Source organism: Lissotriton helveticus, chromosome 6, assembly GCF_964261635.1.
Source record: "Lissotriton helveticus chromosome 6, aLisHel1.1, whole genome shotgun sequence".
NCBI classification, from domain to species: Eukaryota; Metazoa; Chordata; class Amphibia; order Caudata; family Salamandridae; genus Lissotriton; species Lissotriton helveticus.
This window is the reverse complement of record NC_136067.1, coordinates 1,160,583,574-1,160,611,299: the sequence shown is the minus strand read 5'-3', so window position 1 is coordinate 1,160,611,299 and position 27,726 is coordinate 1,160,583,574.

Below are 27,726 nucleotides of genomic sequence, written 5' to 3'. Positions count from 1 at the left end.
CTCTTCTACCCTTCTACTACCCCTCTACACCGCTACCCATCTTCTACCCCTCTATGACCCCTCTACCCTACTACCCCTTTACTACCCCTCTACTACTCCTCTACTACCCCACCACACCTCATTTAGTCAACTTCTACCTCTCTACCCCCTTCTACTCTTATATCCCTCTTACCCTCTCCTACCCCTCTACCCCTCTTCTACCCTTCTATCCCTCTTCTACCCCTCTAACCCTCTACTACACTATACATCTATACTGCCCCTCTACCCCTCTTCTACCCCTACACCTCTTCTACCCTTATACAACTCTATCCCTCTATTACCCCTCCATCCCTCTTCTACCCCTCTCCCCCTCTTCAACCCCCTTCCAACCCTCTACCCCTCTTCTACCACTCTGCTACCCCTCAAACCCTCTACTACCCCTCTACCCCTCTACTACCGCTCTACTACCCCTCTACCCCTTTACTACCTTTCTACCCCTCTTCTACCCCTCTACCCTTATTCTACCCCTATACTGCCCCTCTTCTACCCCTCTACCCCTCTACTACCGCTCTATCCATCTTCTACCCTTCTACCCCTCTACTCCTCTTCTACCCAGCTACCCCTCTTCAACCCCTCTACCTCTCTACTACCCCTCTACTCATCGTATACCCTTCTACCCCTTTTCTTCCCCCTTCTACCCTCTTCTACCCCTCTACCCCCTTCTACCCATTCTACCCCTCCTCTACCCCTGTATCCCTCTTCTAACCCTCTACTACCCCTCTACCCGCTAACCCTCTTCTACCCCTCTACTACCCCTCTACCCTTCTACGCCTCCACCCCTCTACCCCTCTGCTACCACTCTACTACCCCTCTACCCTCCAACTACCCCTCTACCCTTCTACTACCCCTCTACCGAATTTTCTACGCAACTACCGCACATCTACCCTTCTACCCGTCTACCCCTCTTCTATCCCTCTTTCAACCTTCTACCCCTCTTCTACCCCTCTACCCCTCTTCTACCCCACTAGCCCACTTCTACCCCTCTACCCCTCTTCTACCCCTCTACTACCCCTCTACCCGACTACTCTTCTACCCCTCTATCCCTCTTCCACCCCACTACCCCTCTTCTACCCCTCTTCTACCCCTCTAATACCCTTCTTCCCTTCTACCCCTCTTCTACCCCCTTCTACCACTCTTCTACCCCTATCCAATTCTTCTACCACTCTACCCCTCTTCAACCCCTCTTATACCACTCTTCTTCCCCTCTACTAATCCACTACCCCTCTACTACCCCACTACCCCATTACCCCTCTTCTACCCCTCTTCTACCCTTCTTCTACCCCACTTCTATCCTTCAACCCCTCTACTACCCCTCTACCCCTATACCTCTCTTCTACCCCTCTACCGCTACACTTCCTCTCCTCTATCCCCCTACCTCTGTTCTACCCCTCAACCTCTACTCCACCTCTCTTCTACCCCCCTACCTCTCTTCTACCCCTCTACTCTACCTCTCTTCTACCCCTCTTCTACACGTCTACCTTACTACTACCCCTCTACCCCTCTTCTACCCCTCTACCCCACTACTACCCCTCTACCCCTCTTCTACCCCTCTACTCCTCTACCCCTCTTCTACACCTCTACCCCTCTACTACCCCTCTTCGACCCCTATACTACCCCTTTACCCCTCTTTTACCATTCTACTACCCATCTACACCGCTACCCATCTTCTACCCCTCTACGACCCCTCTACCCTTCTACCCCTTTACTACCCCTCTACTACTCCTCTACTACCCCTCTACCATCCCTCTACCCCTCGTCTAGTCCACTTCTACCCCTCTAACCCTCTTCTACTCTTCTACCCCTCTAACCCTATTCTACCCCTCTTCTACCCTTCTACCCCTCTTCTACCCTTCTACCCCTCTAACCTGCTACCCCTCTTCTACCCCTCTACTACCCCTCTTCCCTTCCACTACCCCTCTACCTCTATACTGCCCCTCTACCCCTCTTCTACCCCTTACACTTCTTCTATCCTTCGACCCCTCCACCCCTCTACTACCCCCTTCTACCCCCTTCCACACCTCTACCCCTCTTCTACCCATCTACTACTATTGTACCCCTCTTATACCCCTCTACCCCTCTTATACCCCTCTATCCCTCTTCTATCACTCTACTACACCTCTACCCCTGTTCTACCCTTCTTCTACCCCTCTACTACTTCCCCACCCCTGTTCTACCCTTCTTCTACCCCTCTACTACCCCTCCATCCCTCTACTACCCATCTACTCATCTACCTCTCTTCTACCCCTCTACTACCCGTCTACCCCTCTACTCTTCTACCCCTTTACCCAATTACCCTTTCCTACACCTCTTTCACCCCTCTACCTCTTCTACGCCCTTGTACTCCCCTTGTACCCCTCTACCTCTCTTCTACCGCTTCTACCCCTCTTCTACCCCTCTACACCTCTTCTACCCCTCTACCCCTCTTCTACTCTTCTACCCCTCTTCTACCCCTCTAATCCGCTACCCCTCTTCTACCCCTCTACTACCCATCTACCCCTCTACTGCCCCTCTACCTCTCTCCTACCCCTCTACCCCTCTTCTACCCCTCTTCTACCCCTACACCTTTTCTACCCTCCTACCACTCCACCCCTCTTTTACCCCTCCATCACTCTTCTACCCTTCTACCCCTCTTCTACCCCCTTCTACCCCTCTTCTACCCCTCTACCCCCCTCTTCTACCCCTCTACTACCCGTCTACCTGTCTACTCTTCTACCCCTTTACCCAATTACCCTTTCCTACACCTCTTTCACCCCTTCTACCCCTCTTCTACCCCTCTACACCTCTTCTACCCCTCTTCTACCCTTCTACCCCTCTTCTACCCCTCTAATCCGCTACCCCTCTTCTACCCCTCTACTACCCCTCTACCCCTCTACTACCCCTCTACCTCTCTCCTACCCCTCTACCTCTCTTCTACCCCCTACACCTGTTCTACCCTCCTACCACTCCACCCCTCTTTTACCCCTCCATCACTCTTCTACCCTTCTACCGCTCTTCTACCCCCTTCTACCCCTCTTCTACCCCTCTACCCCCCTCTTCTACCCCTCTACTCCTCTACTAACCCTCTTATACCCTTCACCCCTCTTCTATCACTCTACCCCTCTTCTACCCCACTACCTCTCTACTATCCATCTACCCCTCTTCTACCCTTCCATCCCTCTTGTACCCCTCTACCCCTCTTCTACCCTTCTATCCCTCTTCTACCCCCTTGTACTCCCTTCTATTCCTCTAAACCTCTTCTACCCCCTTCTACCCCTATTCTACCCCTATTCTACCCCTCTACCACTCTATACCACTAATACTGAAAGTCAAAGTCAAAAAAGTTTATTGTATGATTAATTAAAATCTTTACAATCTTCCCATTATAAAAATTACAATCAATTCAAACGCTTAATATAAAACAGCCTTAAAATTAGATATGACAGTTAAAATTTGAATTTAGGCCGGCTCCTGCCATCTAACTGACTCTCAATCAACTTTGGATTAGTCCATATGTGTCTTTGGAGGTCCTTAAGTAGCTGGGGTAGGGCAACTTTCTCCTTTGTTTTGAACCAGTTCAGCTTGCCCTAACCGTTTTCTTACCTCTGCCAAGAATTTTACTCCCCGGCAGGCCAGAATTATGAGGAGCCCCCGAGCCAGCTTATCACTGCCTGTCTGCAAGTACGAATTTTCAGTTCATTAAAAATAGGCTTCAAATACCGTCTCCTCAGGACCGTGACTTCTGGACAAGCACATAAAAAATGAGATAAAGATTCCGTTTTGTATCCACAAAGCCGGCATTGCTCTGTTTGATAGTTATTTTTCCAGGATGGTATTAGGTCTTTTGCAAAATGCTGTCCCATTCGGTACTCTATGTAGTTATTTTTTAATTGCCCGCTAAAATGAGACAGTAAATATGCTTGCGGCTTCAGTGATTTATAAGAGGTGATGATGGTCCACCCCTGCCTACGTTTGTAGGTAGTATTTTTGTCCGCCAAGAAGGATTTCCTTTTTGCTGCCTCGTTGACTGCTCTGCTAAAACTTGCTTTATCTGCCCTGGTGTCCCATTCTGTTTGTAGATTAAGCTCTAACAAGCAGGTTTTCAAATGCCTTCCCCAGGAGCTTGGTGTTTCGTTTTCCATCTGATGTTTGATTTCGTCCCAGCAGACACTGTCCATAGTCTCTGGGTCGGCCGACCAAACTTTTTGGCAAAACTTTGCGAAGCCGCTCATGCTCTGAAATTTCTGATTTTGGAGGCCAAATTCAAGCCGCACTTGTGCGGGGGAGGCAGATTTTGGCAGATTAAAAACAGCTTTATAGATCTTTGTCTGCAGGTCATTTAGCAGGTCACCCTCCTTGCCACACCAGGTGGCTAGGCCGTAAGACAGGGTGGGCAGAATTTCAGCAGCCATTACCTTTAGTAGATGTTTGTAATTTGGGCAATCCAATTTTGCTTTTAATAGTCGATATGCGAAAATAAGCGATTGCGCTTTGTCTTTTACTGCCAATTTATGCTCCTTATGTGTTGATCCTTGCCCTATTATAATACCAAGGTATTTGTAGGACCGTTGCTCTTCCACTGTTGCCCCATTAGTCGTCCATTTATACTTGAATTTTTTTGGTTCCACTAGGCGAACGACTTTCGTTTTTACTTTGTTTAATTCCAGTTTTTCCTGTTCCAGGTAAGCTGTTAATTTATTTATAGCTCTTTGTAGCCCTATTGGTGTTTGACTTAGCACTACTATGTCGTCCGCGTACTGTAGTATATTGATTGGTTTGTTGGCCAAAGACGGTGGATGACAATCCGCAGCATCCATAACCTTACTGATGTCTGCGAGGAAGAGATTAAATAAGCTAGGGGCTAACACGCAATCTTGTTTTAGGCCTTGTTGCCTTTTAATACTCGGGGTTGTACTACCTCCATTTCCAAGTTTCACCCTTGCCAAGTATTGTTGTGCAAGGCGACTATTGCCTTTAATAATTGACTCGGCAATCCCCAGTTGCTTAATTTTGACCATAGGCGTTCTCTGCTCACTCGATCAAACACGGATTTTATGTCCACAAAACATGCGTACAACCGAGATCCCTTTTTTACTGTGTTTTCCGTTAAGAGCGCTAGTATGGCTACATTTGTTAAGGTTCCTATCCCTTGCCTGAATCCCGTTTGGAACTTAGGAATTATATTCATGTCATCCATCCAGTCTCGTAGCTGTAGTAGGATGCAAGATGCGTAAAGTTTAGCCTCAACATCAATTAGGGATATCAACCTGTAATTTCCAGGATTACGGTGATCTCCCTGTTTAAATATTGGGTGAATTATATTGCCTTTCCAGGAGGCGGGGACGTCAGCGTGTTCGTATATATGGTTAAAAAGAGGCGTTAAGGTCTCAGACCAGAAGTATGGGTCGTTCTTAAACAGCGGATTGGGCAGCCCGTTTGGACCTGCTGCTCCTTCAGTCCTTAATTTTAATATTATGCCCCTCAATTGTTTTCTGGAAATTAGAGGGATTGTTTCTTTACCACTGTTTCCTTTGTCCCGGTCTTCCTTTTCTTTGTTATCCATACTCATGTTACCATTTCTTTTCCTCACTTCTGACTCCATCACCCGTGGACCTTCATTGGTACCTGGCTCTGTGTTACAGTATAGATTTTGCACATGCTGAACCCAGGTTTCTGCTCCTATCCCTGCCTCTTGTTGGAGGCTTGCGCCTTTGTTCAGGTCATTTATGATACCCCAGAAGTCCCTACTGTTTGGCAATTTTCCAGCGCACAAAATTTATTCCAGATGGTTTCTTTGTGTTTGGTCTTGGCACCCCACAGCTTCTTCTTGTAAACCCTTCGTACTTCCATTAGCTTGTTTTTGGCTGAAATTTTCCCCGTTCTGCAATCTGACCTCTCTTGCGACCCTTCTCTTTTGGGCTCTTAGGTCCGTGTTGAACCATGGCTCCTTCCTGTTTTTGAAAATTCTTCTGTTCCCCGACGCTGCTGGGAATTTATGGATAAGGTCCCAGGTCAGCTGCTCCCAGTTGGTCACGCGATCTTCCTCTAGCTGGAGCCCTAAATTAGTTATGAAGACCTTAGCTGTGTCCAGGATACTTTTCAACTCCCCCACGCCATTTTAATTTTTTTAGATTGAACTTTTCAGCATGTTGCATAAAAGAGTTCATTCTTGGTGCCAAAGTTAGCGAGTTGTTCATTCTTGTTATTTGGGGGAAGTGGTTGCTTTCAATGCGTTGGTTACTTTGAAATATTTCGATGCTGGGGAGTAAGTCCTTGCTCGTGATTGTATAATCTATGATTGAGTGGACCTTGCCACTCAAGTATGTAACAGCTGCTGTTGTGTCGCCCTTTGTTTTACCGTTCAATATTGACAATCCCAAATCTCCTAGTGTAGTTGTTATTTTTTGTCCACCGCAGGACTCTTTCATTGTACCTTCGACGTGGTTTTTAACTATGAGATTGCAGTTGAAGTCGCCTGAGATGAACATTGGGCACTGCACATAGGATCTTTGCATCGCTTTTATCAAGGACATTAGGTTTGCATATTTTTCTTTCTGGGTCTTCCTCTCAGGGTGAATATAAACATTGATCACTTGAAGTTGCCATTTTTGAGTCTCTAGAGGGGACCGGTCACTGATATTGATCACTTGGGCCCAGTTAACCCCCACATCCAGTTCTTTTGTTACCCAGTCATATTTTTGGGCTACATATGTTGATAATCCGCCTCTCGGATGCCCAAAAGGCGAGAATCTTTCAGCAAGGATATGATGTTCTTTAAATCCTAAAGAAAGGTAAGTTTGAGCACTGCTATAGATTCTGAATACCTATGAGGTGCAGTTCACTGTGCTCCAGGGTTAACTCCCCACTCAGGAGTAGAGTATCATAATAAACGAAGCAAGTAACCCACATGACTGAGAGTCGAGCAGACACGTTTGCATTCGATGAAGATGCCAGCACACGTATTTATTCATTAATTGAAGAGGATACTACCGAATTCGCCACCAAAAAATCAAAGGAACAACACATCAGACAGATGCTATACCTAACTAGAAAAACGATTAACCAGCGCCTCCATGCAAGCACTATGATTAAATATCATAAAGCCCAATGGATTCCAAGGGGACTCAGGATCCCTCTGAAACCATCCTTATGCAAGAACAGTAAACCGTTTGTTGAAAGATGGTATGCTATATTGAACAAATGCAGTTTACATTTGATTTTACTGATTATAGAAGAATTGTCTAAGATCCTTGAAGAACTAAATATGGAAATTAATTCAGTGAAAGAGGAGTTGAGCAAACTTATAACTGCAGATGAAATAGAAAAAACATTGGAGGACATTAAACAACAACTAGCGAAAAATGCGGAAGAAGTTAATGAGCGCAAAATTAGAAAGTATCGCAGAGATACCCTAGACTACAAGTTGAATGAAGTGTATTCATGGGCGGAAGTGTACGCTAAAAGACGCCAAACGAAAGGATTCACTTCACAAACAGATACCTCCTCCACAGGGAGCGAAACATCGGAACAGAGCAAAACAAGAACAAAGGAGATCCCAACAACATCTACTGAGAAGCCTTTTTTAGAGGTAGGCCAAGACATAAGGGAAGACCCAGGAGGAGCCACAGGAACAGGAAAAGAGAAAGATCCACCTGTAACGAAACCAACAAACCGGAGGAGGAAATAATGATAAGACAATTTGACGAAGAAAACTTGGTTATCAACATATCGAACAAGCCTCTAAGCAAAAAGGAGATAAAAACACTACAAAGAGGAACCTCGTATATACCCACTACGAGGACTGATACTCTGGAACTGGAAGTAAGTTTGTTCAAATTGACTAGAAAACTTCGCTTAAGGAATTTCTTTGACAATGTCATAACAGACAAACAAAGTGAAACTCAAGATCAACTAAAAGGACTGAAATCTAAAAGTACCTACATGGCCCCAATCAGCCATAAGGCAATAGATTTATTTGAAACCCTATGTAAACAAGACATTCAAAAACTGCAAGTTAGTTATAAGAAACAACACATCAACGTACCATCTAGTGAAATCAACATCATTAAAAATATCAGTCAAGATGAAACTGTAATATGCCAAAAAGCGGATAAGGGGGTGCCCTTGTTATCCTAGATCGCACGTATTATGAATCTCAAATCAATGAACATCTAGCTGACACCGACCTCTATATGAAATTGCAACAAAATCCCACAAAAGAAATCCAAGAAATACTATCACAGATTTTGGATAAAGCCATGGAAAATGCGGCAATTGTTGAGAAAACCAAACAATTTCTGATCCAAATTGAACCGCGCAGTCCTTCATTCTATATGACTCCCAAAATACATAAGGACTTGAAAAATCCTCCTTGTAGACCCATAGTTTCCACATGCAACAGCGTCCATGAACCGATCGGTAAGTTTTTGGACAGATACCTTCAACCTTTTGCCAAGGAAGCAAAATCATACATAAAAGACACCACTGACTTTTTAAACAAACTGTCCGCGATTTTGATCGTGGAAGAAGAGCCTATAGTCATGGCTAACATCGACGTGAAGGCGTTGTATACGTCAATCCCCCATCAGTCAGGCCTGGAGGCAGTGGAAAAAGCTCTTCTAAACAGCGACTATGATGATCATATGAAAATTTTCCTTATGGAACTTTTACATTTCACCTTAATGCATAGTTACTTCAAGTATGGTCAGGAATGGTATGCACAGATGAGTGGAACATCCATGGGAAATGCGGCAGCTCCCACATATGCGAATATATTCATGAGAGATTTTGAAGACACCCACATTCTAAGTCAGGATATTTGGAAGGAGCATATCAAACTCTATGTGCGATTCATAGATGATATCTTTATTGCCTGGGAAGGCACACAGGAACAATTGCTACCGGAAATCATGAAACTCAACCAAATTAACGATCGTATTCAGTTTACCTGGGAAATCAATGAAAAAACTATTAATTTTCTGGACGTAGCAATCACCAGACAAGGGGATAAATTCACCACCACTTTGTTCAGAAAAAATACAGATCGCAATAACTTACTTAGATATGACAGCTATCACCCACCGTCACTAAAAAGGCACCTACCCTACTCACAACTAATGAGGGTCAAGAGAGTCGTCTCGGAACCGGATATAGCTGAAGAGCAAATGGATGAAATGATATCACGATTCCAAAGAAGGGGCTACCCCAAGCCTATACTCGATGAAGCCAGACAAAGAATCGATAATGTCACGAGAGAAGAGCTACTGTCCAGCGCATCCTCCACTAAAGAGTCACGCATCACATGCGTCAGTAAATTTTCTACATCCAGCCAATCATTCAAAAACATTATTAGAAAGCATTGGTCAATCCTACGTGTGGAGCCCGACTTCAAAGGAGCATTTGCCAAAGACCCTCTGTTTGCACATACGAGATCAAGGAACATAGGACAAATGTTGAAGCCTACGAAAAAAAGAACAAGCACTACGATATTCAAGGGAACACAACCGTGCTTAAACTGTCACAACTGTGCCAACATCAGTAAAGGTAATACGTTACTACCTCCTGAGTTCAAAGAAAAAATTTATCTTAAGGTAAATGGAACATGTGACACCATGAACGTCATCTACTTGTTAAGTTGCCCATGCTATCTACATTACGTAGGTCACACAGAACGCAAGCTAAAAGTGAGATTCAACGAGCACAAAAGCAATATCAGAACGAAAATGCTCAAATCCACAGTAGCCACACACTTTATGGAAGCTAAGCACGATATCACCCAACTGAAAGCGTGCATTCTGGAAATTGTGGAGAGACATGAAGGCGTAAACAACAAAGCTCAACTTCTTAAGAGAGAAAATCAATGGATTTATCGTTTGCAATCTTTAAAGCCAGGGGGGCTTAATGAAAGAGTGGAATTTCTATGCTACCTATAACCATTTATATATATATATATATGTGAACTTTATGAATTGCTTGCCATGGTATACCTGGTTATCCGTTTTGTGTCACTTGCCCTTTAATTTCTTTAGAAATACATGTCCCAGCAACCTTTGCGCGTAGGCGTAGTCTAGAGCCCATCCCTCTATCGCTTTGAATATAGTTTCCCGCCAGGAACTCCGCTGTTGTGAAACGGAGTTCAGCGGAGCAGCAGCCAGAGCACGCCACATAGCTTTGAATAGCGGTAAGCGATAGTCTTTTATACCTCTTGAACTGAGCGATAATATAGTCAACCCGAGGTGGGTTTAGAACCAATGCATTCAAACAACGGGTAGCGGGACTATTACAGTTTAGCAAACCGCATTTCATGAATACCCTGAGCGTTTTTTTCGAAACCATGTAACTAAGTCCCCCTCTCTAGTAGTTACGTTATATCCGTATTACCACCCGTATGATTGAGAGCTCAGTTACGCGTATAGGACCCGTTTAACGGTTTTTTCGTATCAGTTGCTTTATACTTGCACGGTTAAATATGTATACGTCACGTTAAAAATGATATAAGATTTAAACTGTATGAATAGGGCAAAATGATTAGTATGTATTGTTATTATTTAGATTGTGAGTATCTTTCAGACAGTATGTTGTGGGTGGCGAGAGTAAAGTAGTACTAATGACCTCCATTTCTGATCCACAGATCCCTTGACAAAGGCGCCATCTCGCCGAAATGCATTGGGAGGCAACTCCATGTTAAAATGAATAAGAAAGTTATATCGATGTGAATCATGAAATTTCGAAATGATGTGAATCAACATCAAGGAATGTTATTTGAATCATGAACTATGAGAAAAATTAAACTATTTGAAAAGAAAACAAAATTGTAGTGAATTAATAGCTGGAGATCCAGCCCATACTTGTGCCCAAGGAGACAAGCCGAATAGAGACTTGCTTCGTTTATTATGGTTCTTTAAATCCTGCAATTGAAGTGGGCGACAGTTTCCAGGTTTCCTGGATCAGGATTATATCTTGTTGCTGAAAAAAGGCTAAGGTTTCATGATCCTGTGCCATTTCTTGAAAGCCATGAACGTTCCAGGAACAGAACGAGACGCTATGCAGCCTTTTTTCCTTCTAGGTTCGGTTCCGCGTCTCCGCTACCATGGAAAAATTAGAGTCTTCGTTAGGTGTATTTTTTGCTCAGTGCCGTTGGTGTCCATGACCAATCCATCCTGTCCAGCATTCGATATCCAGTATGTTGCGTACTTGCTAATGCATTGACACCGGTCCCATTGAGTGTAGATACTGGCGTGGAGGAGCGGGCACCTCGCACGCAAGTGCTATGGCGTTTCCCCTCATCTTTCCCTTTTTTGAATTTCTGATTCTGTCTAGTAGGGGATAGGGTTACCTTGGACGTTTATCTAACAATGAAGTGATTCCCCAGGCTCCGAATTGTGATCTTGCGGAGTATATCTTATCCACCAGGTCCTTTGTAGCCCAGGTTGTCACGGAATCCTCATTGTCTGGATTTTGACTGTTTTGTTGGAATGCAACGGTTATCAAATCCTGAGATGTTATCCCTTTAAGATCAGGGATTTCCTTGAACAGTTTTAACAGGTTCCCTCGGTAGTCAGGCGCAAATGTCATTTTTGATTCAAATGCCTCTGCGTGCTGGGGATGATCTTCGGGCAATGGTGTAGAGTCTTCTTTGGAAGCTGAAAAATTGTGAGTTATGAGAGAGCTACGCCTTGCAGGAGATTCTTGTTGCTCTCGATCTTAGTTAATCTCCTTATTTTTCCCGTCTGTTATTTCCAAGGAACCTGGTTTTATTTGTCTTGTTGATTCGGAAACTGCGTCCCTGTGGAGTAACATACATCTGCGGTCCTTAGCAAATATTGTGACTCTCAAGGGATTTAGCTCGCTTACATTTTCTAATGTTGTTTTTTCCCGATGTATTATGTTTATTTTGTCTTCCTGTACTCTAGATGTAAACTGTACATTACTGCTTTTTGTTCTCTGTGTGCGGTCCTCTCCCGTTGTACAATCTTGGCGCGTATTATCCACCACGGCGAGTATCTCAGTTGTTTGATTTTGACCTGCTTGACCTACGCCTTTCATGGAATCTACTATATTGTATCGCATCTCTTGAATGATTTTTGAATCCGGTACCTTTGCCCGTCGCGGATCGTGATCTGTGGATGGGTGTTGGGTCATTTTGATTTTTTGAGGGGGGGAGATGTTAGTTTCTCCAGAGATCAAGCTCCCTTCCTTTGGTATTGAAGCTGGAGTGGGCATGCATGGAGGTGCGTGAAATCCTGCTCCTCCCCCTGGTGACATATTCGGTGGTTTACTTTTGCTTTCATAGGGAATCTTCGTTGTAAATATTGGAAAGATGTTTCCTTGATCTGGACTTTGTTTCTTTTTATTCTTGAGCCTAGCCTTCCTTGCCCTTTTTTTCTGCCTCTTTGTTGGTTTTACGTCGATTGAAGATTTGTCGGTGGACTGTGTTGCTTCCATTACGTGCACTGATATTTCTGGTTGGTGTTCCACTAACACTTGTTCTCTGTCGTCTCTTACGTTTTTTATTGAAGTTGTTATTACTTTATTGCCATTTGAAGTTCCTGGCACGTCCAGATTTTGTTGCGTATCCTTATTCTGTTTACTAAGACGGGTTAATTTTACCTCCCCTAGAATGTCTTTTAAAATATCCGTAAGACATGCTAGCTTCTCAATCATGCTCCCACAACCGCAATTAGACTGTTGTTTGACATTATGAGTATGAAGCTCCTGTTTCTCCCTATTGGTTAAAAGGGATGAAAGTAAGTCCAATTTAGTGTTTATACCAGAGATGTGGCCTGCGATTAAGTTTATGAGGTCTATTTGGACCTCCATTTTGTCTGATTGATAGTTCAACACCCTAATTGCTTGATATAGGGTGCCTAGCAGAGACTGGCTCCATTGGGTGGGAGGCTGTTGTTTTTGAAACTTTCGCAAATCCTCTGACTCGAGGTCCGTTGTACTCACAGAAGAAATTGATATGGGTACTGAAAGGTTAGAATACTTCAATTTAGTTGGAATACTTCCGCTGTTGTCCAGTACTAGCCGTTGTTGATCTTTGTTTGCCAAAGGGCTGCGTGGAGTGGAAATCAGCATTCCCGGGTTGCTCTGTTGAGCGTTGTTACCAATTGCTGCGGGTGAGGCTTTCCCTTGGAGATCCTTGTCCTTTGTTGTTATTTCAATAATTTCTAAAGATTTGGAGTCATTAGATAAAAAAAATGGTTTTAGCCATGATTCCTCTTCTTGTACGATCTGCATGGAAAAGTTCCTGAGTTTTGAAATTTCCTCCTTTGTAGGGTCCTTTGCATTGACTGTTCCCTCTACTACTGTCTTTGTATGTTTTGTGCATTTATTTGAGGTCATAAGATTTGTGTTTAGCAAGGGGACCTCTACACTTTCTCTAATTGCTATGCTTCTTGTTGATTCAATTGCGTTTATAGGAGTATTTGGATGGTGCACTTGTGCTCTTACTGTTTCCAATTTTTTCAGACATGAATACGTTGTTTGGTTCTGTGGAGGGAGGGATCCTGTTGGGGCGTTATTGATTTTAATCACGCATTTGACCCCGGGAACCAATGAATTGACTGGTGCGATGGGGCTTGGCAATTTGCTAGCCTCAGCTGTTGGTGCGTAGATCGCCGCCATTGGATCCTTTAAATAAAAGAATTTGTATAATCCGGTTTTACGTCTTGGACTCAGCGATGTTGTTTCAGGAGTTGGTGCTGAGACCAACCTCTCTCTGGAACTTGGCGGCTTCCCTCTTTGGATTGACGGGGAGCCTTCCTCCAAAACTTTATTATTTTTTTTTTGCTTTGGTTTTTTACTTAATACCGCTTGACGGATTTTCCCAGATCTCATTTCTAGTTTTACTCCAGTTATGTTCCTTTATGCTCATTCAGTCGTGCATGTGCTTAAGCCCGTAAAGTTTTGGTTATCTTTTTTTTTTTTTTACTCTCAGCGTCTTTACTGGACCAACTGGACCTGAGAGCTAAGTGACAGGATTGACAGTAGGTACTCTCTAGCCCGGCATTTGCTTATTTGCTCACACTGATGCTCACTCTGATGGCCATGTAGTGAAATGAAGTGCCGAACAAGGTCCCAAGCACTAGATAGCCGGAAGATGTGCGTCTAATCCAGCTTTTTTGTTGTTGGTTTTTTTAGTTTGCTTTTGTTACTTAGGATGTAATTAAGGGGAGTAGGGTTTTCTTCTACAAACTGCACGTGGCACGTGGCACAAAAGGAAAAATAATCACAGTGCTCTTGCCCCACCGTTCCTTGTGAGGGGAAGGGATTAAAACGCACAGGGAAAAACAGCTTACTCACAGGCTCTGTCCGCTCCAACTTGTGTTCAATCGATTAGTATTTATTATGATTTAGAATTCCGAAGAATTCCACTTAAAGTAGATAAATAAAACATCATTCATTACATACAGAAATGCGAAGTGAGAATATAAGTACAATGTTATACTAAAATCTCAACGATTAAAAGAGAGGACCTTTTCCTACAGTAGACTAAACTATACACTGGGCTACGTCAAATCAATGCAAACGATCTTTTTTCAGTGCAAACACAATATGGGCTGTCAGGAGAACCTATTTTAAAAAAGAGGTACACAGAAGAGTTAATCACAATCATAATAGGGTCTTAGGGAAAGGGAAAAGCACTACCCAATCATACAAAAGTGCAAGTGCTCTAGGCAATTTCCGGAGGGGTGCCTACCAAAAGCTCCCCTACAAAAAGTGCAAGTGCATTGTGCAATCCTATAGGGCAAAGGCCTCCCTCCCTCCACTAGCAGCAGTATATTTGATTTAACATCGAGATATTATAAGTGCTCAAGTCACTTAAATGAGCAACTTTCCATTAAAACACACTATGGGCCGTCAGGAGTACCTGATTTTAAAAAAGGTACACAGAGGAAACAATACCAGATGTAATCCAAATTTAGGGAAAGGGAAAAAGCACTACATTGACATAGAAAAGTGCAAATGCTCTGTGCAAAATTTGGAGGAGTTATTACCAACACTCCCCTAGCAGCGATACAAACATTTTAACCCCAGAATATTAAAACGACTATTTACATGTCATATAAAAAGTGCAAGTGCTCAGTGCAATTTCATTTAACAGATATAGCAGCAGTGTAAATGAATTACCATTGAGATATTTCAAACTTTCAACTCACTTAAAATATTTCAATCCTAATAAACATTTAAAAATTCTTTAAAGAACCGAAAAATTTCAAAACACATCAGTTCAGACAGAGGGGACAGAAGACAATTACAGGCCTGTTCAGCTGTTGAGATATTATACTTTAAAAAAGCAATCCTTAGATATCTTCGTTGTATTGAGTGGAGTGCGGGACACACAATCAAAACATGATTCAGATCTTGTATTCCACAATTACACAGATGACAATATCTTTCATTTTTGGGAATACCCTCCCAGGCACCTCTCAGGGGTAATAAATTCAATCTTAGCAACAGAATAACCCTACGAACACCGTGTTCCCGGTTCCACAGAACATATGGCTGGGGGTTTTTGACAATAGAACTCCCCACAATACAGTCCATCCTCCCATTCAATGAACATAGTATCAGATCTCTTTTGCGAGAGACCACATAAATTGACTTTTTAATTATCTGCTTTAACGAGATTTTACATAAAGCTGCTGCCCCTTCCTTATCTGGACCGAACATACTTAAAGCCTTTATATAATTTCTAAAAATTGCGCTTTTCCCATTCATATTTACGAATATTTCCCTGTGCAATGCTGCCCTCAATAAGTTATCGGGGACATTAATCAAAGCATTGCACCATCTTAGACAGGCAGCCATTGATAACACATATGTTGAAAGAAGACCAAATTCGAGCCTAAGTGCCGCAATTGGCGCAGCATAATTCAGATTACATATTTGGCGCCAGATCTTTCCTTCCACTTTCTCAAATTTGGCCCATTCACACTCATCTACTGTTTCACTAGCATAATTCAATGTCGGCGGTATTTTTATTTTGTACACCGAAATGATGTGGGAAAAATGTCTTTTCCCACATTGCATATACAGGCGATTAATTGTTGATGCTTGTGAAATTGCTTTCCCTTTACAATGGTCCATATGTCTGCTAGCAGAGCACCTGTTTGAGAATATTTTTCCTAAATATGGATACAATTTCACAACTTCAAGTTTTTCCTTTTCCAAAACCAACTCAGATTTTTTCACACCTTACACCCTTGATAGCTAAAAATCATACCTTTGCTCTTTAAAATGTTTATTTTTAGAAAATGCTCCTCTGTGTACCAGCTCTCTCAATCTTCTTTGCAGCCCAATTGGTGTTAAATCCATTATTATTGCATCATCTACATACAACAAACAACTTAATTTGAGAAGACCTAATTGGGGAGGGTCACCTTTACTCCGTCCCACAGTACTCGGCAGATCATTGATATAAATAGAAAAGAGTAAAGGTGCCAAAAGGCACCCCTGCTTTAGCCCGTTGTAAGTACATATTTTCCTTGATAGGCCTTGGGATCCCCCCAATAATACTTGTGTCCACGTAGAGGAATGAAGTGCAATTATTAGTCTTAAAAGGTTCCCTGGGATCCCCATTGTCACCAATTTCCTCCACAGCGTCCCCCTATTGACCCTATCGAACGCAGTGGGGAAATCTATAAAAGCGGTGTACAACGGGACCCCTCGGCCCACAGGATATTTTTCAATTAAAATTTGTAAAACAGAAATGTTATCCAGAGTGCCACTATTCTTGCGGAATCCTGTTTGTTCCAGAGGTATATGATTGTTTCCAAATGCCCACTCTTGCAAGTGGCCAAGAATACTCTTCGCAAACAGTTTCCCGTTGCATCTAAAAGGGAAATTTGTCTGAAACTAGACGGGGAATTTCTTGGGCCCTTCTTATATAACGGAACCAATATACTTCCCTTCCAGGAATACGGGATGTTTCCAGTGTCATAACAATGAGCAAACAACGGATGTAAAAATTTTGCCCAATCTTCACAATCCTGTTTTATTATGGCTACTGGAACATCATCTGGTCCCGTTGCCCCAGAGTATCTTGACCCCTTAATATAATCTACAATTTCCAGTTCTGTTGGTTCTCCTACGTCAACCCCCAACTCCGAGTTCTTAAGAACCCCCTTCAAACTGATCTGCTAATTGATTAGGAGCGAACAGTTGGGAAATATAAATATACCATTCAGATTCAGAGATTAAAATGGGTTGTGATTTTTCTCTAGCATCACAAAACTTCGCTATCAATGCCCAGTACTTTCTGGAATCCCCGGATAAGGACACTTCACGAAGGGTTACCCATTTTTCATCTTCTACTTTCCTCCGATCTGATTCTTTTTTTCTATTCCGTACCTGTTTTAGTCTATGAATCTCTCTCAGATTTTTTAAACTAGGGGCTTTAAATTGGAGTCTAATCAACTCGTTAATCTCCTTATTCAGTTTTTTGATTTCCCATGAGACTAATACTATAGGGGAGGTTCTCATGTCTTTTTTGTTTCTTCCCAATTTTCTGATTGCTGCCAAAACTCTCACATACCTCACAATCGGAGTCTCCAGACTAGGCCTAAATGCAATATTCTTAAAAACCCTCTGGAAGTTTGGAAGTGCCTTGTATGACCAATAAGTACGGCCATTGTTTCGGGAATAGGTGACATTTTCCTTCCTCCGATTCCAGAGTTCGTGCTTCTCGGTTTTTATAACCATCTGAACCACTAAAATGTTAGGGTCAGTCATCGTAGAGGGGAGCACCTTAAACTGTGTACACGCACTGAACAGTTGAATGGAAACTTCCATGTAATCAATAAGGGTCTGACTGTAGGTTCCATTGAAGGTATAAGATGCAGGTGAATCCTCTGAAAATCTACCATTAAAAAATATTAAATCAAGATTCCTAAGGTTTTGCAAAAGGGAAAGGCCTCGTTTATCAGATTTTAATTGGGCTGGAAATACAGGCTCTGGAATAGCCGACACCTCCTCCAGATCCGTATTAGAGTAGACCATAGCAGCACTATTATTTATTTAAGCGTTAAAATCCCCTACCATCAATATACGTGCATTTTCTTCTGTGTTACACAAACTTTGCGCAAAACTGCAGATGGAGTCAACCAATGAATTAGATGCCCTCCCCGGTGGGATGTACACATTTATCAAAAACAGAAACTTTACATGCCCTAAATTATCATTTCCTAATTTCAGTTTTGCACAAATACAACAATTTGAGGGGTGTTTGTATATCACGGGGTCCCATGCTATGTTGCTACTAAGTAAAATAGCTAGGCCTCCACTTGCGTGCCCTTTTGTGGATTTTTTTGCTAAACTGCAAAACACATAATAATTCTTTAGCTGGAACTCTTCCATAGCCCATGTCTCTTGAAGACAGATGATCATGAAGTTTATATCAACCAATAATTTGAGCTTATGACAAGATTTTCCTAGCCCCGCCACGTTCCATGATATAAATTTCCCCACTTGGCTACCCCCGTTCCACGGGCTTTATACTTGATGTTTTTACCCCATTCAAGTTGCCAGCAACCCAACTCCATTTTGTCACCTCATCATCCCCTTCAGCTCTGGGTGCCTCCTGAACATCGGGTGTTGGAAGCTTAATTTCTCTTACTCCTGTTTTACTTCCTACCGTTATTTCCATGTCTTCAAACTTTACGTGTGCATTTTCATCCTTGTACTCAGTACAACTCCTCCCTTGCACCTGATAACGTGCTCCAGAATTTTTAATCAGAGTTCTATACGGGACAACACTTGGTAAGATGTCTATTCCTCTTTTCCTGAAACTATCAATATTTGCTAGAACAAGAGCTGACACTATACCTGAGGAAAAAGTGACTATAGTACTAGGGGGGGAGCTCCTCCAGTCTAAATATACCAGTTCAATATCTTTAGTGCTGATTAACCCCAGATCCTCTATTTCAGAGATAAGTCTATGGAGGGCACTTCTATTCAGTAACATTGGTTCATCATCGAAAAGAGAACTAAAAATTAAAACCTTGTTCGCTTGCCTGGCACCTATATCAATGTTCCTAGTTATGTTCATGCTCATGCCTGATTGATCCGTATGTGAATTACATTTTGGCTTACACCCACTATTGTTATCAACCAACATTATTCTCAGACCTACACCCATATCCTGACCAGATACTGCACTCGATGAGGGTAGAACAGGCCCACTGGGGTGTTGGAATACATCTCCTGAGGCTCCAATAGGGTGTATTACGGGGTTGTTTGATTTGACCAACTTTCTCTCTGAACCAAGGTCACTCCTTAAGCCAATAATTTGATCACTAACTTCCTTACCCTCTTGAGACAAAGGGGCATTCAGTTCAATAGTTGAACTATTATATTGAGGATCATTTTCCTGCCCATAACTTTGACTCTCTTCCAATATGGGTTGCACCACGGACCTTTTTATTTTTGTTCCAATGGAGTGGGATGTGTAACTAGTTCCTATTTCATTTTCAGGATGGAACCGCAGTTTTTTCTGTTTACGTTTCGGTAACCGGTGGTTCTTCATCTTCCTTTTCTTCCCCCTACGGCCACTTTTAGTATTTCCTTTCCTCGCGAGAGAGGCCTCCCCCACAGGTGGACTAACTGAGAAATTGCATAAATCGTCAGATGGCTGTGTACTTAGATCTTTTGAAATTATTTTATTAAAAATTGGGAAAAGACGTACTGGTTTTAAATCTGAGGAAACCTCTATCTTTATCTTTTCCCCAGAAGTAGGAACCTTGTCACATTCCTTAAGATTAGAATAAGGTAAATCGGAACTTAGGTTCCTTTCAGGGGAACCTCTTTCGGAACTATCAATAGGCTCTTTTAGACCCCCCCACCACTGAATTTGTACCAATATTATGTATCCCACTATATAATGGATCAATTGACTGGGTACTGGAGGAGCCTTTTCCGGGATTAGTGGGGCTTGTTTAAACTGTGTAATATCTTGAACCCCTATCAGTATAGGTGAAAGGACTTCCAGTATATGATCAGAGTTTAAAGTACTTTTCTCCAACAGAGACAAAATTGCGGACATAATTTTCTCCAATCTCAAAAAGAACTCCAAGATCCTCCCAGACCAAACATTTTCACTCATATTCAGAGAGTTCAAAGAGTTCACTACACATTTGCCCTCAGCCGCTGAAACTCCCAATATCTTTTCAACTGAAAGATCTAACAAATCACCAGCCAAAGATAGGTTAGTAGGTGTACTACTGTACATGGCTGGCTTATCTGGAGACAATACTAAATCCGTCTCTGAAATCCCCAGCTTTTTCAACTGCTTCATTATTTCTACGTTCTTTTCTATTTGAACAGCAATATCCGGTAATGTAAGATCCTCCGGTTTCGACTGCCCGGAATTAAGGCTGGATTCTAACCTCCAGTCCATCATAGGCAAAGGATCAGTTCCTGTTATGGGCAGACAGATCAACGCCGATCTCTGAGTCATTTTTGTATTGTCCATAAGGGTTACCAAATCTGCTAGTGGGGATAATAAAGTAACTTCCTTTTTTTCGGTGATCATCTCCCGGGGGTTACCGCCTTCCTCCACCCACAACAAAGCTGCTTCGGTTTCCATTTCCTTGGTATTACCCTCCCTTTCCGCTTGACATAAATCCACTTCTCTTGGAGGAAGTACTGCTCCAGATTCACCTTAATTGTTCTGACATATGATTACGGCAGGGTAAAGCGCCTCTCATTTTATAGATTGGCACTGTACTCTAATCCCGGGTGCTACATGCGTGTCCATTAATTCTTCACCTGTCTTCTCCCTATTCTCCAAATCCATTGAGCCTTTTCCGCGTTTAGAGCTTCTTATTCCTTTTGAGAACATTGTCAGCACCGATGGATAGGATTTAATAAGTGTGAGATGCTCACCGTTTCTCTGACGGCGAATAGTTTTCTGTGGCTTCAGTGAGCTTTTATCTCTCAACTTACTGCCTCCCTGATTCACCGCTGAATTCCCTTTTAATTGTGAACGTAGAACCCTATCTGGCATTACCATTGCATAAGAGACGTCGAGATAGCTTGCTCTTAATGCCTTTTAGTCATTAAAGTGTGTGAAATGGAGGAGATTAGAGATAGTAGAATAGAAATATAACAAACAGGCCCACCACTCCTAGCCTTCAGCAAGACCTACCGCCTTCAGAAACCAGCTATTTCCCACTGCGTTTTTGTTCTGGTGGTTCCTACTACGCCTGTGCTTCTCAGTAGGATGCATCTGCTCCCGTGCCAGTTCGGTCAGTAGCGCCTATGTCTCGAGGAACACCACGTACTCCTTACAGTCCTACCACTGTTAAGTCACGCTTAGAACTTACAAAGGCCACTTGTTCTGAACCACGGCCGCCACAGCAACTCGCACCCTCCGCACAGCTCCGGACGGCTCGCTTGTCTATTCGCAGCAGTGCTCACTCTCCCTCGCGTCCTCGAGGACCGAGAGTGTACTTTACTTGCGACTTGCGACTTGTGACTTGTGACTTAGCTGTGCGCCTCTCGCATCACTCCCGCTGCATCTCACAAAATCCACTCAGCAATCCACCACAATCCACCACAGCCGTGGAGGGGGAGCTCTGAGCGCCGTGCTTGCCAATTTGCCAGTTTACCAGTTTACTGTTTTTCTCGCCTTTACCTTTGAGCATCCGAGCTGCCGCTCTGTGTCCCCACCTCGCCTTTCTCTTCGTGGGTGCAAAACGTCCATGAGCCTCCTTTCACCTCTAACCTGCACCAACTCCAAACCAAGCTCACAATCTCACAGCCGCCCAATGTCTTCCCTTTCCCCAAAACAACCCAGCACGAGGAACTGCAAAGGCTCTGTGAAAGCTATGGCACAGGCTCTGACTCTTTCCGACTCTCGCCGAGTCTAGTCCGACTGCCTCGGTTCGATTGCAGCATCTGCCCGCCTTGACCTCACCCGCCTCCGCGGCGGCGGCGGTGGCGCCTTCGGTAATTCAGCCGAAATGCAGCTTTTCGATCTTTTTTTACTCCGGCTTGGTTTTAGGATGGTTTTAGGATGTGGCTGGGGGACAGGCTTGGAGTGAGATCCGGGCTTCTTACAGGCTTTCTTCTGCGGGCTTTCCTCTCACACGCCACGCGCCCGTGACCCGCAACCGCTACACCGTTACACCACTTCGCTCCTCTGCTCCGCACCTCCTGCTCGAAACGCTCCAACTTGTGTCAGCCACTTTCTCCTTTGCCGCTACTGGAGCACCAAGCTGATCTTATTGTTCCCTCGGCTCCTTACTGTCACTGGCCCCCCCAATGCGGCAAAAAGATGAACTTGCCGCCTACTGGGCTCAGATGGGCTGGGCTGGGTTTGGGCTTGAACTGTACTGGCTAGCTGGCTGGAACTCCTGGGCGCTGGATACCTGATCTCCTTAACTCTTGGATCTCCTGAGTCTCCCAGGCACCTGGGCTCCTGACTCCACGCGACCCACGATGCCACTCTGCCAGTCCCCCCCGCCGCTGCTGCTACTGCCGGCCCCCCTCTGCTGTACTACAGCTGGGCAGGGCAGGAGTTTGTATATTTTGGGTCTTTAGGAGGTCTTGGGAGGGCTGGCAGGGCTGGCAGGACTGGCAGGGCTGGGCCGCGTCTTTCTGCGTCTTCCCGCAGTGGCCGGGGCTCTATTGCTAATGCCGCTGCTGCTGCCGCCCCTGCCGCAGTGTAACGTGCTTCTTGCTCTTGTTCCCTCTCCCAGAGCACAGAGCACAGAGCCAGGGCCGAGGCCGGAAGCGGGCCGAAATCGGGAGCGGGCAGGCGGCAAGATCCACAATGGCACACCGGCGGTCCTAGGCGCTCCTGGACTGCTCAATACCGCAGCGGCTCACAGCGGGGTCGGGTCAGCGGGCCAAGCACTCAATTTTCCCCACGTTTATCGCTGTCCTTTTGCTCCCCTTTTGCCTTCGCCTTTGGCCTCCTCTCTCAGCTATCGGCTCCTCACTCTGCTAGCCTCTCGCCTCTCGCACGGAGCACAGAGCACCTGCAAATCCTGGACTGGAATACCAAACCGTTTACCAAACAGGATACCAGGACCACTACTACTCCTCTACCCCTCTACTCTTCTACCCCTCTATCCCTCTTCTACCCCTCTTCTACCACTCTACTACCCCTCTACTGACCTTCTACCCCTCTACCCCTCTTCTTTTACCCTCTCTTCTATGCCTCTACCCCTCTTTTACCCTTCCACTCCCCTACTACTCTTCTACCCCTCTACCCTCCTTCTACCCTTCTACCCCTCTTCTACCCCTCTACCCCTCTTCTACCCCCTACTACCCCTCTACTATCCCTCTACCCTTCTACTACCCCTTTACCCTTCTACGACCCCTCTACCCCTCTTCTACCAATATACCCTTATATCCCTTTTCTACTCCTCTACCCATCCTCTACCCCTCTACCCCTTGACCGCTCTTATACCCCTCTACCTCTCTTCTATCCCTCTGCTACCCCTCTAGTACTATTTTACCCCTCTTATACCCCTCTTATACCCCTCTACCCCTCTTCTATCCCTCTACCCTTCTTCTACCCTTCTATCAATCTACCCCTCTTCTACCCCTATACCCCTCTTCTACCCCTCTACTACCCCTCTACCCCTCTACTTCCCGTCTACTACTATTTTACCCCTCTTATACCCCTCTACCGCTCTTCTACCCCTCTACCCCTCTTCTACCCCTCTTCTACCACTCTGCTACACCTCTACCACTATACTACCCTTCTTCTCTTGTAGCCTTCTACCCCTCTTCTACCCTTCTACCCCCTTCTATCCCCTTCTACATCTCTACCCCTCTTCTACCCCTCTATCCCTCTTCTACCCTTCTACCCCTCTACCACTCTACCCCACTACTATTCCTCTGCCCCTCTACTCTTCTATCCCTCTATTGCCCCTCTACCCCTCTACCCCATTTCTACTCTTTTACCCCTCTTCTACCCCTCTCCATTTCTTCTACCCTTCTACCCCTCTACCCTTCTTCTACCTCTCTTCCCTTCTTCTACCCTTCTACTCCTCTTCTACCCCTCTTCTACCCCTCCTCTACCCCTCTTCTATCCCTCTTCCTCTCTTCTACCCCTCTACTACAACTAAACTACTATTCTACCCCGCTTATACCCCTCGACCCCTCTTCTACCCCTCTACCCATCTTCTATCCCTCTATCCCTCTTCTACCCCTCTACTACCCATCTACCCCTCTTCTACCCTTCTTCTACCCTGCTTCTAACCCTCTATGACCACTCTACCCCTCTACTAACCCTCTACCCCTCTAACCATCTACCTCTTGTCTACCCCTCTACTACCTATCTACCCCATCTCTTTTACCCCTTTACCTGATTACCCTTTTCTACCCCTCCTCTACCCCTCTAGCCCTCTTCTACCCCCTTGTACCCCTCTACCCCTCTTCTACCCCTTCTACCTATATGCTACTCCTCTATACCTCTTCTACCCCTCTATAACTCTTCTACCCCTCTACTACCCCTCTGCCCCCCTTCTACCCTTCTTCTACACCCCTACTACCCCTCTACCCCTCTAACCCTCTTCTACCCCTCTACCACTCTACTGCACCTCTACCCTTCTACTCCTCTATCCCTTTACCTCATTACCCCTTTTTACCCTCTTCTATCCCTCCACCCCTCTTCTAACCCTCTACCTCTCCTCTACTTTTCTACCCTTCTTCTACCCTTCACCCCTCTTCTACCCATCTACCCCTCTTCTACCCCTCTACCCCTAAACTACACCTGTACCCCTCTTCTACCCCTCTACTACCCCTTTACCCATCTTCTACCCCTCTACCCCTCTTCTACCCCTCTTATGCCCCTCTACCCTCCTTCTACCCCTCTTCTACCCCTCTACCCCTCTTCTACCCCCTACTACCCCTCTACTATCCCTCTACCCTTCTACTACCCCTCTACCCGTCTACAACCCCTCTACCCCTCTTCTACCCCTATACCCTTATACCCCTTTTCTAGTCCTCTACCCCTCTACCCCTTGACCCCTCCTATACCCCTCTACCTCTCTTCTACCCCTCTAGTACTATTTTACCCCTCTTATACCCTCTTATACCCCTCTACCCTCTTCTATCCCTCTACCCCTCTTCTACCCTTCTACTACCCCTCTACTTCCCGTCTACTACTAATCTACCCCTCTTATACTCCTCTACTGCTCTTCTACCCCTCTACCCCTCTTCTACCCCTCTTCAACCACACTGCTACACCTCTACCCCTGTACTACCCTTCTTCTCTTGTAGCCTTCTACCCCCTTCTATCCCCTTCTACATCTCTACCCCTCTTCTACCCCTCTATCACTCTTCTACCCTTCTACCCCTCTACCACTCTAACCCACTACTATTCCTCTGCCCCTCTACTCTGCTATCCCTCTATTGCCCTTCTACCCCTCTACCCCTCTTCTACTCTTTTACCCCTCTTCTACCCCTCTCCACTTCTTCTACCCTTCTACCCCTCTACCCCTCTTCTACCCCTCTTCCCTTCTTCTACCCATCTACTCCTCTTCTACCCCTCTTCTACCCCTCCTCTACCCCTCTTCTACCCCTCTTCCTCTCTTCTACCCCTGTGCTACAACTAAACTACTATTCTACCCCGCTTATACACCTCTACCCCTCTTCTACCCCTCTACCCATCTTCTACCCCTCTTCTATCCCTCTATCCCTCTTCTACCCCTCTACCCCTCTACTACCCATATACCCCTCGTCTACCCTTCTACCCTCGTCTACCCTTCTTCTACCCTGCTTCGAACCCTCAATGACCCCTCTACCCCTCTACTAACCCTCTACCCCTCTAACCATCTACCTCTTGTCTACCCCTCTACTACCTATCTATCCCCTACTCTTTTACCCCTTTACCTGATTACCCTTTTCTACCCCTCCTCTACCCCTCTTCTATCCCCTTGTACCCCTCTAACCCTCTTCTACCCCTTCTACCCATATGCTACCCCTCTATACCTCTTCTACCCCTCTACACCTCTTCTACCTCTCTACTACCCTTCTGCCTCCTTCTACCCCCTACTACCCCTCTAACCCTCTTCTACCCCTCTACCACTCTACTACACCTCTACCCTTCTACTCCTCTATCCCTTTACCACATTACCCCTTTTTTACCCCTCTTCTATCCCTCTACCTCTCTTCTAACCCTCTACCTCTCCTCTACTTTTCTACCCTTCTTCTACCCTTCACCCCTCTTCTACCCCTCTACCCCTCTTCTACCCCTCTACCCCTAAACTACACCTGTAACCCTCTTCTACCCCTCTACTACCCCTTTACCCCTCTTCCACCCCTCTACCCCTCTTCTACCTCTCTTTTACCCCTCTACCCTTCTACCCCTCTTCTACCCCCCTACTACCCCTCTACTATCCTTCTACCCTTCTACGACCCCTCTACCCCTCTTCTACCCCTATACCCTTACACCCCTTTTCTACTCCTCTACCTATTCTCTACCCCATGACCCCTCTTATACCCCTCTACCTCTCTTCTATCCCTCTGCTACCCCTCTAGTACTATTTTACCCCTCTTATACCTCTCTAAATTCCCCTCTACCTATTCTCTACCCCTCTACCCCTATACCCCTCTTCTACCCATCTACTACCCCTCTACTACCCCTCTACCCCTCTACTTCCTGACTACTACGATTTTACCCCTCTTATACCCCTTTACCGCTCTTCTACCCCTCTACCCCTCTTCTACCACTCTGCTACACCGCAACCCCTGTACTACCCTTCTTCTCTTGTAGCCTTCTATCTCTCTTCTACCCTTCTACCCCATTCTCTCCCCTTCTACATCTCTAACCCTCTTCTTCCCCTCTATCCCTCTTCTACCCTTCTACCCCTCTACCACTCTACCCCACTACTATTCCTCTGCCCCTCTACTCTTCTATCCCTCTATTGCCCTTCTACCCCTCTTCTACTCCTCTTCTACCCTCTTCTACCCCTCCTCTACCCCTCTCCTATCCCTCTTCTATCCCTCTTCTACCCCTCTACCCCTCTACTACCCATCTACCACTCTTCTACCCTTCTTCTACCAATGCTTCTAACCCTCTATGACCCCTCTACCCCTCTACTAACCCTCTACCCCTCTAACCATCTACCTTCTGTCTACCCCTCTACTAACTATCTACCCCCTACTCTTTTACCCCTTTACCTGATTACCCTTTTCTACCTCTCCTCTACCCCTCTACCCCTCTTCTACCCCCTTGTACCCCTCTACCCCTCTTCTACCCCTTCTACCCATATGCTACCCCTCTATACCTCTTCTACCCCTCTACACCTCTTCTACCCCTCTACTCCCCCTCTGCCCCCTTCTACCCTTATTCTACCCCCTACTACCCCTCTACCCCTCTAACCCTCTTCTACCCCTCTACCACTCCACTACACCTCTACCCTTCTACTCCTCTATCCCTTTACCCCATTACCCCTTTTTTACCCCTCTTCTATCCCTCTACCTCTCTTCTAACCCTCTACCTCTCCTCTACTTTTCTACCCTTCTTCTACCCTTCACCCCTCTTCTACCCCTCTACCCCTCTTCTACCTCTCTAGCCCTTAATTACACCTGTACCCCTCTTCTACCCCTCTACTACCCCTTTACCCCTCTTCTACCACTTTACCCCTCTTCTACCCCTCTTTTACCCCTCTTCCCTTCTTCTACCCTTCTACTCCTCTTCTACTCCTCTTCTACCCCTCCTCTACCCCTCTTACACCCCTCTACCCC